Raw genomic sequence first — 18925 nt, 5'->3', positions numbered from 1 at the left:
AAGGAACCCTGGCAAGTCTCATAATTGAGAACGGTGGGGATTTAAATCTTCTCAGACCAGATTCCTGTCCTGGAGCACGTGACCATGACACCCCACTAAGTGGACCATGATAGTTGGTCATGTAGCTTAGAAACCCAGAGTTCTCCATGATAATGAGGTATCTAGATAGGCCCCTAGGGGTTTAGATAGGGTTTAGCCAATAAGAGTCCCTTCCTAGGCAACCCTTCCAGCAAAAGATATTTAATCTCTGGTTCACCCTGAGTAAGTGGTATGCATCGCCATCCACCATGAATAAACAATTTGAACATGCTGTCTCCTTCATCAAGGACTGCTGGGGGTTGGGGTGGGGCTTTCATCATATAGAGCCTCACCTAAGTAGAAGACTCTTCTGCACTGCATTCCTCCCTGAGCTAAGCTGGACCAGCCCTGGGTTCATCTCAGGACCTTGGGGGTTCCCAGCAGCATCTGGGTGCACAGGAGTTTGAGAATCACAGTCTCCATCTCACCCGGAGAAACATGGGCTGGGACCCCTATTTTAGGTCACATTTTGCCTCCCCTGAGAGCTGTGTTGGTGTCTCAGGAGCCTGGCACTCGAGAAAGGAATGTAGCCTAGTGCCCCTGCATTTTGCCTACCCAATCTGTGTCTCCTTGGTATTCCAACACCCCAGTGGTAAAGTGAAAGGCAGAACCACACATCAGCCTGCTGCAGATGAGGCTCGTGAACTGCAGAAGGAGTTGCTGAGTTCTGGTTCTAGAAATATCCAAAGGACTTATTTAGCCAAGTCAGCAAAGGAGAAACAAGATTTCAGTATTTTGAGCCCTATATTTCCATAAAGAAGACATTACCCCAAAAGCAGTACCCCAGAACCCTTAAGCTATCTGGAGACTCTGGTACTATGAATCATTCTCTATGTATTTCAGGAAGCACAAATTTAAGACCAGAAGTGGGGTGTTTGGATGCTAGTTCCAGCTTGGTTTTCTTCCTGCCTCTTTGAGGTCATGAAGTTATAAGCATCCTCTTCTGGTGCCTTAGTGCTCTTCTTCTGGTCTCCACAAAAGCCAGTGCAATCTTCTTGCCCATATCTGTCTACTAGCCACGATGGCCACTGGTCACGAACACATTGCCTATTCTCTAAGATAGCAACTGCCTATGAAATCTATATCATTAGTTACTAGCTTTTTCATTAGTTACTTTTATAGTTGTTTTGACCAAATACTTAAGAAGAAACAACTTAAGCGGGTGTGGAGAGAAGGCTCAACCTTTAAGAGCTCTGGCTACTCTTCTAGATGACCTGGGATCAATTCTCAACACCAACATGTCTACAAAAACCTCATAACTCCAATCCTTCCAATCCTAGGGGATCTGTCATCCTCTTCTGGCTCCCAGGAGCACTGCACACATGTGTGGCACAGAAGTACATGCAGGCAAAATGAAGGAGAAACAATAAGCAAAGTGGTACAGCACTTGGGAGGCAGAGACAAGCAAATCTCTGAGTTCGAGGCCAGCCTGGTCTATAGAACAAATTCTAGGACAGCCAGCGCTACATAGAAAAACCCTGTCTCAAAAACCAAAGAATGTCAGGAGGAAGGACTCTCTTGGCTCTTCATTTGAAAGGATGGTGTCCTGTACAGGCATGGTGACAGGATGGTGTCCTGTATAGGCATGGTGACAGGATGGTGTCCTGTACAGACATGGTGACAGGATGGTGTCCTGTACAGGCATGGTGACAGGATGGTGTCCTGTACAGGCATGGTGACAGGATGGTGTCCTGTACAGGCATGGTGACAGGATGGTGTCCTGTACAGGCATGGTGACAGGATGGTGTCCTGTACAGGCATGGTGACAGGATGGTGTCCTGTACAGACATGGTGAGGAGTGGCTTCTGTGTGGCAGTACAGGCCAGGCTGCGCACATCTTGCAGTTATCAATAAGCAGAAAGACTGGGCCTGGGGGGCACTGGAGAGATGGCTCAGTGGTTAAGCACTGGCTGATCTTCCAGAGTACCCAGATTCAATTCCCATCACCCACATGTCAGTTTGCAACTGTCTGTAACTCCATTCTAAGGGATCTGACACACACACACATTCTCTCTCTGTGTCTCTCTGTCTGTTTGTCTGTCTGTCTCTCTCTCTCTCTCTCTCTCTCTCTCTCTCTCTCTCTCTCACACACACACACACACACACACACACACACACATACCTGCATGCAGGCAAAACACCAATGCACATATACATATAGATTGCAGGACTGAAGGTAGGGCTGGGCTACAGGTAGGTCTGATGTCCTAAAGATTCCACAACTGCCCCCATATTCCAAGTTGTCAAACACATACACCTGTGCGGTCCACATAACAGAAAGTTCACAATGCTGAAGAAGCAGGCATGTCACCCACTACTGCAGCTGTGGGGAGTGGGACTGGACCCTGAGCATTCCAGGTTCTGTGTAAGAGATTATACAGGTTGAACCGAAGCCCCAGTGTAGGAGAGCAGGGGAGATAGCTTAGTTCATAAAGTACTTTCCATACAAGCATGAAGACCAATTTAAATCAATCCCCTGAGCCCATATTTAAAAAGCTGGGCATGGGGCACATATTCGTAATCCCAGTTCTGAGCAGGTAGATCCCTGGGGCTCACTGACCCAGAAAAGACTGACTCAATCTCAAAATCAAAAAGTGAGAGGCTGGGTAGAGAGCTCAATCTACAAACAGGAGGACCTGAGTATCAACGAAACTAAGCAAACAAAACCAAGGACAGCTGGGGAGGTGGAGACTCTCAGAGGGTTCGCCATCCACCTTAACCTAAATGGTGAGTCCTGGGTCCCATTGGAAAATGCTGTCTCTAAAACCAAGGTAGAGGGCTGGAGAGATGGCTCAGCAGTTGAGAGCACTGACTACTTTCCTGAGTTCAATTCCCAGCAACCACATGGTGGCTCACAACCATCTGTAATGGGATCCGATGCCCTTTTCTGGTGTGTCTGAAGACAGCTACAGTGTACTCAGATACATAAAATAAATAAATTAAAAAAAATAAAAGGTAGAATGATTCTCGTGGATGAGACCCAAGGTTGACCTCTGGTATCCACTTCATGCACATCTGTATACACACAAACACACACAAGCACATATGCACACATAAAAAGAGGGATGTGGACTGAGATGGTTTAACAGGTAAAGATTCCTGCTTCCAAGCCTGATGACCTGAGTTGTCCCCTTGGCCTACAACAAAGAAGCAGAGAACAGAGTCCTCCAAGCAGTTCTGAGCTCCGCATGCTCTCCGAGGTGCGTACCCCTGCCCAGACACATGGAGAAAAGTAATTAGAAGAAAAAGAAAGAATAAGCAATGTGGGAATTTAAAAGGCAGAGGCTGGCGGATCTGTCAGTTCAAGGTCAGCCTGGTCTACATAGCTTCAGGCTAACCCCCGGTGCCTAGAGAGACCCTGTCTCGAAACAAAACACAAAATACAAGAAACAAGAAACAGAAAACAGGCCGGGCAGTGGTGGCGCACACCTGTAATCCTAGCACTCTGGGAGGCAGAGGCAGGCGGATTTCTGAGTTCAAGGCCAGCCTGGTCTACAGAGTGAGTTCCAGGACAGCCAGGGCTACACAGAGAAACCCTGTCTTGACAAAAAACAAATAAAACAAACAAACAAACAAACAAACAAAAGAAACAGAAAACAGTACTTGAGGGAGTGTGGGGAACGGGAGCTGTGCTGGTTTGGTTGAGAATGGTCCCCCATTGGTTCATTGGTCTCCAGTGGTGGAACTGTTTGACAAGGATTAGGAGGCGTGGCCTTGTTGGAGAAGGTGTGTCAGTGGAGGCAGGTTTTAAGGTTTTGTTTTGTTTTCATTTTTTGTTGTTTTTCTAAATAAAAATATTTTTAAGAATTTATTTATTTATTATATGTAAGTACACTTTAGACACTTTTTCTTCTGGCTCCAGTCCTGCTTGCTCTCTGTAGCTGTTTGCAGTGAGCCATCATGTGGTTGCTGAGATTTGAACTCACAACCTTCGGAAGAACAGTTAGCATTCATAACCACTGAGCCATCTCTCCAACCCGGCTTTAAGGTTTTAAAAGACTAGTGCCATGCCCAGGTAGCTCTTTGTCTGCCTTGTGGTCAGTGGCGGCTCAGATGTGAGCTTTCTGCTATTGCTGCTGCACTGTCCCTGTCTGCCTGAGGCCATGCTCCTCATCATGGTGGCCATGGGCGTTAAGCCTATAAAATCCAAATTAACATGTTAATTTATAAGCTGTCCTGGTCATGGCGTATTTTATCACAGTCATAGACAAAGCAAGAAAAGAAAGGTCAAAGTTGGTTGCTGAAAGCTGTACTCCCAAGGGCTTTTTGGTCCCATAGCCCTCATCCACAGAGCCATTCAGAGTTGAGAGTCCCATGGCTCTGTTCTTGTAGAAGGGTCTCATTGGGATTGGCCCTGTGAATGCTTCCCACAGACTTCCTGCAGAGCATGGTAGAGCCGGCCACTGTGGTTTCTTGGCTCTTGGAGTGCTTCCTGGAAGAACAAGGGGCTCTCAGTAGGAGTTGGAAGTGATGCTGAGTTTAGGGAAGGGCTAGTGAGGATGCAGCCCAGATTATTGACCTGTATTGAGGTGCAAATGAAGGATGCTCAAGGGAGAACCACAGAGAAGGCCTTCTGCAGTGCCCAGGGATCTCCTGAGGAAGAGATTGACTCCTAGGAGAGTCAGGGAGAGCAGTCCTGTTTCCTCCATTCCCTCCCAGCTTCTCCTCCTCCTCCTCTTCCTCTTCCCCATCCTCCTCCTCCCCCTTCCTCTCCCTCCTCCTTCCCATCCTCCTCTTCCCCCCATCCTCCTCCTCCCCCTTCCTCTTCCTCCTCCTCCCTCACTGAGACACTGAAAGCTACTAGCAAGTGGGGTGGGTGGAGGTGTTTGTATGAGAGACTGACAAAGCTTTTTATCTCCACATCCCTAGGGACCAGTGGCCCTCAGCTCCATACCTCAGTAGGGACAGGAGAGGATTCATCTCTGAGGGAAGATGAAAGTTGTCACTTGCTGTCACTGATGCTTGAACTCCCTGAGGAACGGTGGATTTTATGACCTGAAAGGTCCAACTTCCCCTACCTAGTACGTGAATCGGGAGTGAGCATGGACCAGCTGCAAAAAAGGGCTTGCACTGGGTCACATCCCAGGCCTTGGGAGTGGGGGTTGGGGGTGGGGCTGGTTTTGTGGAGCCTCAGACTTTGTCAAATGAGCCAGATGGATCTTCACATTTCCTATCTTTGGCCCCTAACGACGGCCTCCGTGTGAGGTTCCTGATCCTCTCCTCTCTCGGCTGTCCTCTAGAACTGGAGAATGTTTACTGTTGGTTTTTTTTTTTTTTTTACTTCCTATCTGTCTGGAAATGACAAAGATCAGCAGCAACAGAAAGAGGACTCCTTGTTCCAGTGCAGAACGCCCACACCCTTCGAACTCTTCACCCAGCCTTGGCCTGACTTCACCCGGGAGTGGGAGAGGGAGGGGACAGGGAGACTGGGCTCTGGCCTGAGGACAAGAAACTCCTCTGCCTGGGAACAAAAGCTTTTTTCTGGAAAGCTTGGTGTGAGAGTCAGGGAGATGGGGGAGGGAATGCAGGAGGGAACATGGGGACAGTTCTAATGAAAATGTCCCCAGGGTGATAGAGCTGTGATCTGAGAGTCCTTTAAAAGTCTGGTTAGCTATTGAAAAACAATTGGCTGGCTCCTGGTCTTCTGCCTAGTGTCCTTGCATCAAGCTGGGGACTGACTCTGTCCTTAAAGAGGCAGGCTCAGAGGCTGGGGAGGTAGTCAGCTGGTTGAGTGCCTGCCCACTGCGCTAAAAGCCCTTTGTTTGACCCACCCACCCCCAGGATTACATAAACTGGATGTACTGGTACATGGTAATCCCAACACCCAGGAGGTGGTGGAGGTGACCAAGCATTCAAGATCATCCTTGGCTACCTAGTGAATTCCTGGCTAACCTGAGTTACATGAGCAATGTCTCAAAGACACTCAAACCAACCAACCAACCAACCAACCAACCAACCAAGTAAGCAAATAAAAAAGAGACCGGGCTGGGGAGAGGGCTCAATATTGACTTGTTTGTCTTGCAAAGCACCTGAACCCAGTGGAAAAAACCAAAGCTGGGTGTGTGCTCAGGGATGCAGAGGGAGAGACAGGGGATCCCTGGGGTTCACTAGCCAGGCGGCCTTGTCTAATCACTTAGCTCCGGGTCCCAGTGGAAGACTTTGTCTCAAAAAACAAGGTTGATGCCTCCTGAGGGGTGATATGGTAGATTGTCCTCTGGCTTCCATACATTCACGTACAGACACAGACACAGACAGGCACAGGCACAGGCACAGAAACAGACACAGACATAGACACAGACACACAGACACAGACACAGACACACAGACAGACACAGACACACAGACACAGAAACAGGCACAGACACAGGCACAGGCACAGGCACAGACACAGACACACAGACACAGACACACAGACAGACACAGACACACAGACACAGAAACAGGCACAGACACAGACACAGGCACAGGCACAGACACAGACACAGGCACAGGCACAGACACAGACACACAGACACAGACACACAGACAGACACAGACACACAGACACAGAAACAGGCACAGACACAGGCACAGGCACAGGCACAGGCACAGACACACAGACACAGAAACAGGCACAGACACAGACACAGGCACAGGCACAGACACAGACACAGACAGACAGACAGACAGACTCTCTCTCTCTCTCTCTCTCTCTCTCTCTCTCTCTATATATATATATATATATATATATATATATACTTTTATTTTATGTGCATGATTGTTTTGCCTGTGTGTATCTCTGAGCAGCTCCTAGAACTCCTGCTTCCAGTGCAGACAGAGCAGGGGCTCTGAATCTCCCCCTGGTTTCAGCAGAGTATCAGCTAATCATATGGACAAGGACAGAAAGACATACATGCAGAACTAAGCAAGCCCATTCTGCATGGCCTGTCAGAGAGGGCTCCTACCATCCCTTGAACCTGTCTCCTTAAGGCTTCCGGTACTTAAAATCTTTGCCATCAGAGCACCCCCCCCATTTTTAGTTCTCTTGGGTCCTGGCACTCAAAAGAGTCCCCACCATCACCCCCAGGCTTCTCTGTGTGGCCCTGGTTGTCCTGGAGCTCACTCTGTAGACCGGGCTGACCTTAAACTTAGAGATCTGCCTGCCTCCACCTCCCGAGTGCTGGGACTAAAGGCGTGCACCACCGTTGCTCCAGCACATTTTGTTGTTTATGAGTAGCTGCCTAGTCTAAGGTATTTTGCTATGGTAGCCTAAAGAGATCAAGATACCTGGTGCTAAGCATTTTGGGTTAGAAAATTCTTTATTGGAGGGGCTGTGCCATAGGTTGGAGATGCCATGTGTCTCCCTGGTTTCCATTCGTAAAAACCCAGTAGGTGCTCCTTCCCCTGAACTCAAAACTATCTCTAGATGCTGCCATATTCCCCATTTAGGGTCTAGTAATCTGTTTGGGGATCATGGCAATTAGTACTGCCCATTCAGTGATCAAATAGCTGAGGAGCTCCAGAGAGAATCTGGGTCCCGCATTCCCGAGAGAAGTTGAATTCCATGCAGAAGAAAGGCTAAGTCTTCCAAGCCCTGTGTCAGCTTCTGTTCTTTTAGTTGTAACAAATGGTACCCAGGAATGCTGGTGCAAACCTGTGATCTCAGCATTTGGGAATTCAAGGCCAGCCTCAGCCATGATGGGAACAAGAGCAGCTTACACTACCTTTATAAGGCCCTATCTTAAACAAACAAACAAAAAAAAAAGGAAGGAAAGAAAATTTACTTCAAAATGGCTTAAAAGTGTGTGTGGGGGGTCAGATGGCAGGGGGTTGGGCATAGCTCTGGTTGAGGCTGAACTTAATCCAGTGACCCAAATGTCATCTCTGGAACTTGTTTTTATCTGTGTTCTCTGGTCCTCTCCATCTGTCTCCTTGAAGGGATGGACGATTGTGAGCGATCCAGGCCTAACTGCCCCCATTTGAAACTTGAGTGTGGTAGTGGTGGTGCATACCTTTAGTCCCAGTGCTTGGAGGCAGAGGCTAACCTGGTCTACAGAGTGAGTTCTAGGTCAGCCGGGGCTACATAGAGAAGCATTGTCTTGGAAAATAAAAAAAAGAAAGAAAGAATGAAAGATAGAGAGAGAAGAGAGAGAGACAGAGACAGAGAGAGAGAGAGAGACAGACAGGAGAGACAGAGACACAGAGAGAGACAGAGACAGAGAAAGAACTAATGAACTTGAGAACACACAAGAAGTTCTTTTTTTCCTTCTGTTGCCCAGTGAAGTTTTCATGGCACCTGATTGGCTAATTTGAGCATAGATCTAACCCAAGCAAAACACCTTGACCAGAGAAAGTGATGTTCTAATTGGCCTAACAAGTTACACAACTTCCTCAGGACCTAAGAGCAGTATTAGCTCTAGCAGTATTAGGGAGGGCATCAAGGGTGTTCCAAGAGGAAAATCAGGTACAACGTCTAGGAGACAGGTGAAGGATTTGAGATGACAGAGACAAGAGGCAGCAACTACTGTCTTCATAACAAACAGTTTCCTCCGAAATGGGTCAAGGTGATAGCTGACCGTATATGGAAGACCTCACTGTGTAGCTGTGTAAGGCGCATGCCAGAAGCAGACTAAAGCTGCCCCCCAGATGTTGCACAAATTCTCTCTTAGTTGTCTCTGGGATAAATCAGCAACCAAGGGCCTTCATCCAGATCTGTCTCCACAGCAGACTGTACCAGCAACTTCCCTTTCTTTTTACATAGGTGCATTTTAAATTTTTTTTTTAGAAAATGTGTATGGGTGTCTTGTTTTGTCTCTTTGTAGGTCTGTGCATCGCATGCGTGTCTGGTACCTGCAGAGGCCAAAAGAAGAACAGATCTCCGGGGACTAGAGTTACAGATGGCTGCAACCTGCCTTGTGGATGCAGGGAACTGAACCCAGGTTGGAAGAGCAGTCAGTGCTCTGAACAGATGAGTCATCTCTCCAGCCCCAGCAGATGGATATTTATAATGGGATCAGTAGTTGTCCATCTGGGGCTAACAATCTCTGGCCTCTCTGCTAGAGATACGACTATGGAACTGCATTATGCTATATGAGCAGAAGAGATGGGAATGTCTGCATCTTAAGTCAGCGGTTTGTGTAATCCAGACTGCTTTTCCTCTCCTTGAGTCAGAGCAAGGATTTGCCCAAGATCCAGCTTTGAGCATGCAAGTGAAATATATCCTAGAAGATGTAAAAACAAAACAAAACAAAGCCTGGTTTTCTGAATGACCACATGGAACAGAGGCTTCTGCCAACTTGGAATGATTTCCTCAAGTGAGAAAGGCTTTTCGAAACCACTAAATCACTGCGCTTCATCCATTCTAGAAATCCAACTTTCCCCCTTACTCTGCTGTCTTTGAAGGTGCAGCGCCACTGACCAGACAGTGGTCATCAGAGTCCACTCTTAGGGGATGCCAAGTCCCAGGAGATCTTTTTATCTTTTAAATGAGAGCCTTGGTGGGAAAAAAATCTCCTGCTTGTATAAATAAATTAATTTAGAATCAACATATAAAATACACAAATCCTTGTGAGGAACAGCAGTAGAAATGAGTGAAGATTTAGAATCCTAGGTAGAGAAGAACTGTACATATATATATTTATTCCAGTGACCAGGCACTCTTTTTTCCCCCTGTTTCAACCCAGAAACCATCCCTTGATCACTTCATAACTCCCATGGGTTAATACAGTAGCAACACATCCCCTCATCAGCTAACTAGTGTTGCGTGTGATATTGTTCTTTTTGGAGCACCATTCCCATGTCCTATTTCTGCCCTTCCGCAACTGTGTTTCCTAATATTATTTGTTGGTTACCGAGGCTACGTGTACATCCTGGTAACTGCATTTCCCATGAAAGTGGTGTTTTGCCTTCTTTTCATACAGAGCCTATGTGTTCCTCATCCCAGAGACTTTCTTTGGCCAAAGGTAATGATGAAAGAGAGACATTTAAACAAGTAGCCATGGTACCAAAGCTGTTTGGCTTTGAACTAAGCCATTTTCTACTTTCTTTCCCTGGTTGTAGAGGGAGTTCACTTGTTTTCCAGACAGCTCAGTCAAGGTCTGGTCCCTGTTCATTGCTGAAGAACCCTGTGTTCTAGTCAGTTCAGAGACATGTCCTTTGTCTGGGACCACAGATAGAAGCCCTTGACAATCACACACTTTATTGGCTATGTCCTGAGCATTCCTGGTGCTGGAATTTGTGGTTTGCAAGTGGAGGCTTACTCATGGACCAAGTGTGGGGTGTAAGGAAGATGAGAGGGGCCCTGAGTGGAGGGGTGTGGCACGAGAGTGTGTGAGCCCACGTGGCCAGCCTGGGCATACATGGGAGATTATATTGCTCTTCTACACCCAACCAGGAAAACCACAGAGTCAGCAGAGAACACGGGAATGGGGGAGCAAAGGGCTTCCAGGCAGTCAGGACAAAGTATTTAGAGAAACAGCAAAAGGAGCCTGGGTTGTACAGCTCAGCTGGAAGAGTTGCGCATGGGACGTTCGTGAGACCCTGGGTTCATCCCACATAAAAAAACAAAACAGACACTATTTATTATCAAAATCATCAAAATCTTTTTCTCAAAACCAGTACTCAAGCCGGGCATGGTGGTGGCGCACGCCTGTAATCCCAGCACTTGGGAGGCAGAGGCAGGCGGATTTCTGAGTTCGAGGCCAGCCTGGTCTACAGAGTGAGTTCCAGGACAGCCAGGGCTACACAGAGAAACCCTGTCTTGAAACACCCCCCCCCCACCAAAAAAAAAAAAAACCACAAAAAAACCAGTACTCAGAGGAAAGAAAGGCACCAATCTATCTACCACTGGTAATTGTTACCCAAGGTAGAAAATGATCTAGCCTAGGGCTACGTTGGCTGGTAGGTTTGGAAGCCAATTATGCCACAAAATATTTTTAATGCCGGTGTCATGACAATTTAATTCCATAGGCTGAGTGAGCTCTTTGGTTGTGACCGTTAGCATTCTTGCCGATAGCAAATAGGCTTCAGGCACAGAGGGGAGCTAGCTCTCTCTCTGTGTGGGCTTGAGCGGGTTTGGTGCCTGTCAATCCCTGAACACATTGGATCCTTCTGGAAAAGCCAAAAGGTAGCAGAACAACGCTTGAAGAATGTCTGACGGTTAAGGGGAGGACCCTTCGTCTATGAGTGGAATATTTTATAAAAAATGTTATGTCACCTAAGTTCCTGGTAGGAGGTATGATAATTGTTAGAGGACCCACAACAATGATTCCAAGATGAAAACTGGCGTGGGAGAGTTGGGCTGTGTGGTGCTGAGCCAGAACTGGGTTCTTTGCAAAAGCAGCAGGCACTCTTAACTGCTGAGCCATCTCTCCAGGCCCTGTTGTTTTATCTAATTAATTTAATTTAATGTGTGTGTGTGTGTGTTTGCCCACATGCACGCTCTCACCACTGTGCATATATGGGCATCAGAGGAAAACGTTGAGGTGGATGATCTTGCCACAACCTCACTGAAGCAGGACCTCTTTCGTTTCTTGCTTCTGAACCTATGCAGCGCACTCCGGGCTTTCTGTGCTGGGATTAAATGTGTGCGTCCTGACTTCTGACTTTGTTTCCTCCTTGTGTATAAGAACTAAAGCTGTATCCCACCGAACCTTTCCTCTTTCATGTTAGGTGTCTTACCAGTGGTAGAAAACTATCCTAGAAGGAATCCAGCCCGGAGGTAGCGGGGCCGGCCTCCTACTGACATCGGACACAAGGAGGGCCACACCCTGAGTTCTCTCCATCACAGGCTTTCTTGGTCTGCCACACACTGACATCTACTCTCAGAGCAACCACATTTCTATCTTTGTCTTTTGTGTTTTCTCGATATAAATAGTCTGTTCTGTGTTGGCTTCTTTTCTGGGGGTGGGAGTGGGTATTTCTATGGAGAAAATTCTCATAGCACGAGAATACAAGGCGTCCTTAAGTTTGGAGCACAGCCATTGCTAGCTCTCACTGGAGAGTGTCTCACAGGCTTCCCATGAAGTGGCGGTTTCTTACAGGAACTTTCTTACGATCTATTAGAAAGCATCGTTGTTTTAAATTTCCACCACTATTTCAGGGTGTCATGTATTCTAGGCTGGTCTTGAAGTCAGTCACTCTGTGGCTGAGGATAATTTTTAACTTCTGATCCTCTGGTCTCCACCCTACAAGTGTTGAGACTATAGGAGTGAGACATCACATCCAGCGTTCTGCGGGTGCTGGAGATCAAACCAGGAGCTTAATGCGCGCAACGCCAGTGCTCTAAAGGTCAAAGCGAGTTTCATGGAGCCCAGCTCCTAAGAGGAGCCTCTGGAGAGTGGGGTGGGGTACTTCATGTAGTTTGCTGGAGTTAGACAATGTCCTGTGTAGCCCAGGTTGGCCTTGAACTTCTGATCCTCCCAAGTTCTGGAATGTCATCTTTTGCTTGACACTTGCCATCATTTTTTAAGTTAAAAAATTTTTTTAACCTTTATTTTTATTTTCTGTGTATGGGTGTTCTGCTTGTATATATTTCTGTGCACCTTGCATGTGCAGTGTGCCCTTGAAGACCAGAAGAGGGCACTGGATCCCCTAGGACTGAAGTTATAGAAAGTTGTGAGCCACCATATGGGTACTAGGAACCGGATTCAAGTTCTCTGGAAGAGTAATCAGAAACAGAGAGGTAGGGAGAGGGGGAGGGGGAAGAGAGAGGGAAGAATGAAAGGGGAGGGGGAGGAAAGAAGAAGAGGGGAGGAGAGGGAAGGGGGGAAGGAGAGGTAATTGTGTAAGATTTGGAGCAATTAAAATCACAGGCATTTTTTCTTTGGATTTTTTGTTTGCTTGTTTGTTTGTTTTTTGGGACAGGGTCTCACTGTGTATCCCTGGCTGTCCTGGAACTCACGGAGTTTGAGTGCTGGGATTAAAGGCCTGTGTCATTGAGTCTAGCCAGTTAGGAAAGTGAATACTTACTAGGAGTAGTGTTTCATTCCTTTTGTCCCAGCACTCAGGAGGCAGAGGCAGGAGAATCTGTGAGTTTGAGGCTAGCCTAGTCTACATAGGAAGCTCTAAGACAGCCAGGGCTACACAGAGAAATCATGTCTCAAAAAAGCAAAACAAACAAAAATATATTTCAAAAAAATAAATAGATAATAAATAAATAGTTAAAAGCACATGCTTCTCTACCAGAAGACCTGGGTCTGGTTCTCAGCACCCACACGGCTGCTCACAACCACCTGTAACTCCAGATCCAGGGGGTCCTGTGCTCTCTTCTGACCTCCCAGGGCAAGACACACACACACACACACACACACACACACACACACACAGTACATAGATACACATGTAGGTAAGATAGCCATACAGGTAAAATAGAAATAAAATTTAAAGTAAGTAAATACATTTACAAGCAGTCTCCTTCCAAGTGGAATTATCCAGGGTAGCCCATCCACCCACTAACTGTTGTCACCCAGCCCCCAGCTACTTGAAGGGTCCCTTAGTTAAAAGGGAGAAATCTCTCAGGAATGGTCCCCACAGCAGCAGCTAGTGAAGTCTAGCCGCAGGGTTTCTGAATGGAGAGAAAATAGAATTTTGTTCTGTGTTAGGGACAATGAACCAGATATGACTCGATACAGGCTTCTGAGATAATTTTGTGTTGTTATTTCACCTCAAGTCTGAAAGAGAAGACACGCTGGACAAGTCATGGCATACACTGGTTAGAACAAACAGTTAAGGGTGTGCCCACATCAAAGGGCAACAGGGTATCTGATTCAGGTCCACTTAAAAAATAATTTTTTAAAAAATTTTCATTTATTTGTGTTGGGGGCAGGGTGGGTAAGAATATGCCATAGCCTAAGTGCGAGGGTCAGGATGAGTTGGAGGATTTGATTTTCTGCTTTCTGCTGTGTGTTCCAGGGATCGGCTTTGGGGAAGGAAGTTAGGTGGTCAGTCTAGACTCTAGGCAGCAAGAGTCATTACTGCTGGCTTTGTGTGGTTTTGAGAGTGGGGGGAGAGAAAGGGAGGGAGGGACAGAAAAAGGAGGAGGGAGGGAGGGAGGGAAGGAGAGAAAAAAGGGGAGGGAGTGGGAGAGACAGAGACAGAGAGGGGAGGAGGGAGAGAGAGGTGCATGCTGGGAAGTCAGTGTGACCCAGGTCCTCTGCAAGCTCAGTAAGTGTTCTCAGCCTCTCAGCCATCTCTCCACTCCCAGGTTGTTTGTTGTTTGTTTTATGACTTTGATGCTAAGCACTGAGTTCTCCTCACACTGGCAGTGTGTAGACTCGCCGCACAAGCCCCCCCATCAGGTTTTCTAGGAAAGCACATGGATACAGTAAGGGCCACCACTGCCTCCTTTGGCCCAGGCAGCCCTTTGGATCCCTTATGAATGTTGATGTACACTCTTGGGTTGTCACCTTGTTGGTGACACAACAGCCCTCCTCCTCTGGTCCCTCTAGCCTTTCCTGCTGGTCTGAGTCCGAAAGGCCTTCCTCAGCTGCAGAGAGGCAGTCACATTGCTCCAAAGCGGACAAAGAAAGGTAAGGAAGAGGATTCTTTGAACTGGATTGTGTAAATAGAGGTGTGGGCTGTGAACACCGAGCAGCAATTAAGTAGAGAGATTGTGGCACAGGCTGGCTGGGCTGCGCCATCCTCTCAGACACTGGCAGTGACACGTTCCTACAAGAGCCTTTTAAGAGCTGCTAATTATTTAGATGCCAATAAGAGCTGGGTCTTAAAAGTGATTTTGAACTGATTATGGCTTTTTGAACTGATTGCATCTGTAAGCTAGAAAGGCAGGAATCTATAAAAGAAAAAAAATCCTTTGATCAAACACAAAGGAATTATCCTAAATAAAAATACCATCATTTCACATATACACGGTTGTTCCACACATGTAAACAAGCAATTTCTATACATATCAAAGATGTAAGCAATTATATTCATTATTCCCCCACCCCCCACCCCGGCTTGGAACCACACCCTGGATTTTGCCTGGCACATGCTAGACCAGTGCTCCATCACTGAGCTGTGCTCCCCACTGTTCCACACCAAATTTCAGGTTGGCTGAGAAGAGGGGCCACCGTTGTTCATCCTTATAATTCCTTACAGTGTAAGAGAGTATTTACTGAATTGGACTGATGCATACCAGAGCAAATAATTGTCATTTATTGTGACAATAAAGTGTAGATCGAATGCCAGAGAAGGGAAAGACAAAAGACCATTTGAATAGCTTCAGGGCTAGGGAGACATACCTATTTTTTTTTCCAGAGACCCAAGAGAAATATGCAAATGTTCTTGAGAGGGAAGCCAACCACTCTACATTCCACAGAGACCGTGTTGATTGCACTGTGGGGGTTGCTAGGCAACCACTTGGTAATTCCCTGTGTGATAGAGATGAGCCTGTCACGTGCTTTCCTGGCTGTGTCTGACATGAGGGAGACAACAGGTAAAGGACAGCTAAGAACACCTGCACCCGATGACACAGTCAGTCACTCCTGCTGAAGAGCCTCATGCCCTGTCACAAGTTGCTGCAGGGAGAATTTCATTAAACTCCTAGTGCATGACATTGCAGTGAGTTTTCCTAGATTCACCCCGTGGGCAGATCCTGCGGGCGATCCTGTTATCCCTGACCACAAAGCCCAAGACCAAAAGCATCGAAATTCTGCACGTGCGTGGCTGTCACTTCAATGAGGGCTCCAGATCCCGTCCCCTGGCTCCGGCTGGGATGAGGCGTCGCTAGATAAAAGCATCTTTTTAAGTCTTAAAAGGAACGCTGGAAACCACAAAGAGACCCAAATTCTGGATGAGCAGACTACACTTTCCACACACCCGTAGATAAGACCTCTGAATAATTTCTTTGTGTGAGTACGATTTCCAAGAAGTATGATTCCAAAGACAAGTGTCTCATAAAGAACCCACTCCACCGTGAGTCTTGACACCATCAACTGCCTTCCAAATAGGCTGAAAGCGAGATATAAAGCGTTGGAGGACGAATGCTTTATCATGTCTCAAAGCTTCTTTGATATTAAGGAAGGAATAGTGAATTTGAATTTAAATTAAGAGGAGTGGCTTGTTCATTCAAATTTTCAAAAGGTTGCCCCTCCTGAGAAGGAGAAAGTCCTCCAGCCTATCACATCTGAGTCTTTGGAGACCGGCTGCCGGCTTTTTACCCTTCCATTGGAGATCTTGGGCTCTGAGATTAGGCAATCAGCCACAGAAAAGCAAGTTTTAGACTGAGCTAAAACATCCACTCTTGATGAACAACTGGACGAGACTCCATCTAACACTGGCCACCCACTAACCCACCCTGCTTCACTGTGGGTGGTAGAGGCAGGAGAGAATCAAAAGAGAGACCCCTGTGCCCGCCCTTTGGCTATCAGGCTGTTAAAACAATGAACTCCAGGTAACTAAAATTCCCCCAGGAATCCCCTGATGAGGGCATGGAAAGAGTGAAACCCTGACACCCACCACTGGAAGACTGTGCTTCCCAGGAAGACCTTTCACATGGCTCTGACTCTGAGTAAAGGGGCTTAAAAAGAGGATGGGGGTTAAGGGAGTGTGGCACGGAGGTGCCCAGGCGGGCCCTTGCCCCAGCACCTCTTCCCCCTGAGGGACCACAGGCACACAGACATGGTACAGAATAGAGTTTATTCAGGGTAGAGGTTGGGAGTTAGTGGTAGAGAAAGGCAGAGAGAGAGAGAGATAGAGAGAGAGAGAGTAGAGAGTAGAGAAGTGGAAGCCGGCCATGACCACGTGGAGGAGGGGGGAGGGGAGCCCAAGGGGCAGAGAGGTGAGAGTAGGATGAGGGAGAATGGAGAGAGAGAGGAGGGGCAAGCAGCCCCTTTTATAGTGGGCCAGGTCTATAGGGCGGGGCATACCTGGCTATTGCCAGGTAAGTAAGTGTGGGGTGGAACTTAGAATACCAACACTGAGAGCTTCCTATGTGTTTATTTCCTGGCTTATTTAGTTTTTTTTTTTTTTTTTTTTTTTTTGGTTTTTCAAGACAGGGTTTCTCTGTGTAGTCCTGGCTGTCCTGGAATTCACTCTGTAGATCAGGTGGCCTCGAACTCAGAAATCCGCCTGCCTCTGCCTCCCAAGTGTTGGGATTACAGGCGTGTGCCACCAGGCCCAGTTGCTTATTTAGTTTTTGTTTTGTTTTGTTTTGTTTTTTCAGAGGAAGTGGGGAAGAACTAGAGGCCTTCCTCTTCCTGGTTCAGGCAAACTGTATATTTCCTTTATTAATTTACACACACACACACACAAACACACACACACATATGAATATACATACATAAACAAAAAGGACTTTTGAAAGTCAGAGGACAACTTTTGAGTGTCAATCCTCAGGAACCATCCACCTCAACTTCTTACCAAAGTGTCTCACTGGGAGGTGGGTCTAGCAGATTAATGCTAGGCTAGCTGGCCAGAAGCTCACGGGAGCCTCTCATTTCTACCTCTCCTGTGATGGTTGACTGAGAATGACTCCTGTAAGCTCATCTATTTGATTCCCACTTGGTGGTCCTGTGTAAGGAGGATTAGGAGGTGGGGCCTCATTGGTAGGGCTGTGTCACTGGGTGTTAGCTTAGGTGTCAGAAGCTCTCACCAGGCCCCCCGCTTACGCTCCTCACCATCTCTGTCTGCCTGCAGATCAGGATGTAAACTCTCAGCTACTGCTTCAGCACCATGCCTGCCTGCCTGCTACCAAGCATCTCCCCCGTGATGATCACAGCCCTCTGAAGCTGTCAGCCGACTCCCATTGAAATGCTAAACACTTTGTTCCTTTGTTTCCTCCCTTGGTCAAGGTGTCTTCACAGCACTGTAACAGTGAAGAGACCTCTGCGGTGCTGAGATTACAGGGTGGACATCACCTCACCACACCTGGCTTTTTACTTAGGTGCTAGAGTGAACTCAGGCATTGTGCTTGATGTGAGTCAAGCACTTTCCTGACTGAGCTACCCACTGAGACCTTCGGTCGCCTAATGTTTGAAGATGCAGGGGAAACAATAACGCAGGTTTGATGGGTCTAAGTGTCCCAATAATGACACTGCCTTAAACAGGCCCAGCTGGCCAAACCTTAGAGTGACACCTTAGAGGGCAGTCCACCTCCCCTTGGAGTGTGGGTATATATAATTCTTAGGAATGCTTTGGTCTGTCACACAGACACTACACCTTTGACATTCTTCAGAGATTCCAAATACCGTCAGCCTTGAGCTAAATCAAATTTAAGGAGGCATTTTTTTGGAAATTAATTTTAAAATTTTGTTTAAAAAGATTTATTTATTTATTTATTTATTTACTTACTTACTTACTTACTACTTATTTAATGTATATGAGGACACTGTAGCTGTCTTCAGACACACCAGAAGAGGGCATCAGATCCCATTACAGATGGTTGTCAGCCACCATGTGGTTGCTGGGATTTGAACTGAGGACCTCTGGAAGAGCAGCCAGTGCTCTTAACTGCTGAGCCTTCACTCCAGCCCAGCAGATTATTTTTTAAGATTAAAAAAAATGTTTATTTGTCTGAGTGTTTTGCTTGCTTATATGTCTGAGCACCATGGGTGGGCAGTGTCTGTGGAGGCCAGCAGAGGGCTTCAGATTCCTTGGGACTGGAGTTAGAGCTGTTTGGTATGTGGGTGCTAGGAATTGAACAGGGGTCCTCTGGAAGAGCAGCCAGTGTTTTAAAACTCTGAACCACCTCTCCATCTCTTTAAGGACATTCTTGCATAAATGATCAGGATGGTAAACAAAAACAACAAACAAACAGCTTACTAACTGGCGAGAATTGTGGGGCTGAGGTGTTTCTTTCCTTCACTCCCCCCCACACATACACCTCACACCTCACATAGCTCAGGTTGGCCCTGAATGTTCTAGGTAC

Source organism: Apodemus sylvaticus, chromosome 6 (genome assembly GCF_947179515.1).
Source record: "Apodemus sylvaticus chromosome 6, mApoSyl1.1, whole genome shotgun sequence".
NCBI lineage: Eukaryota > Metazoa > Chordata > Mammalia > Rodentia > Muridae > Apodemus > Apodemus sylvaticus.
This window is presented reverse-complemented; position numbering follows the sequence as displayed.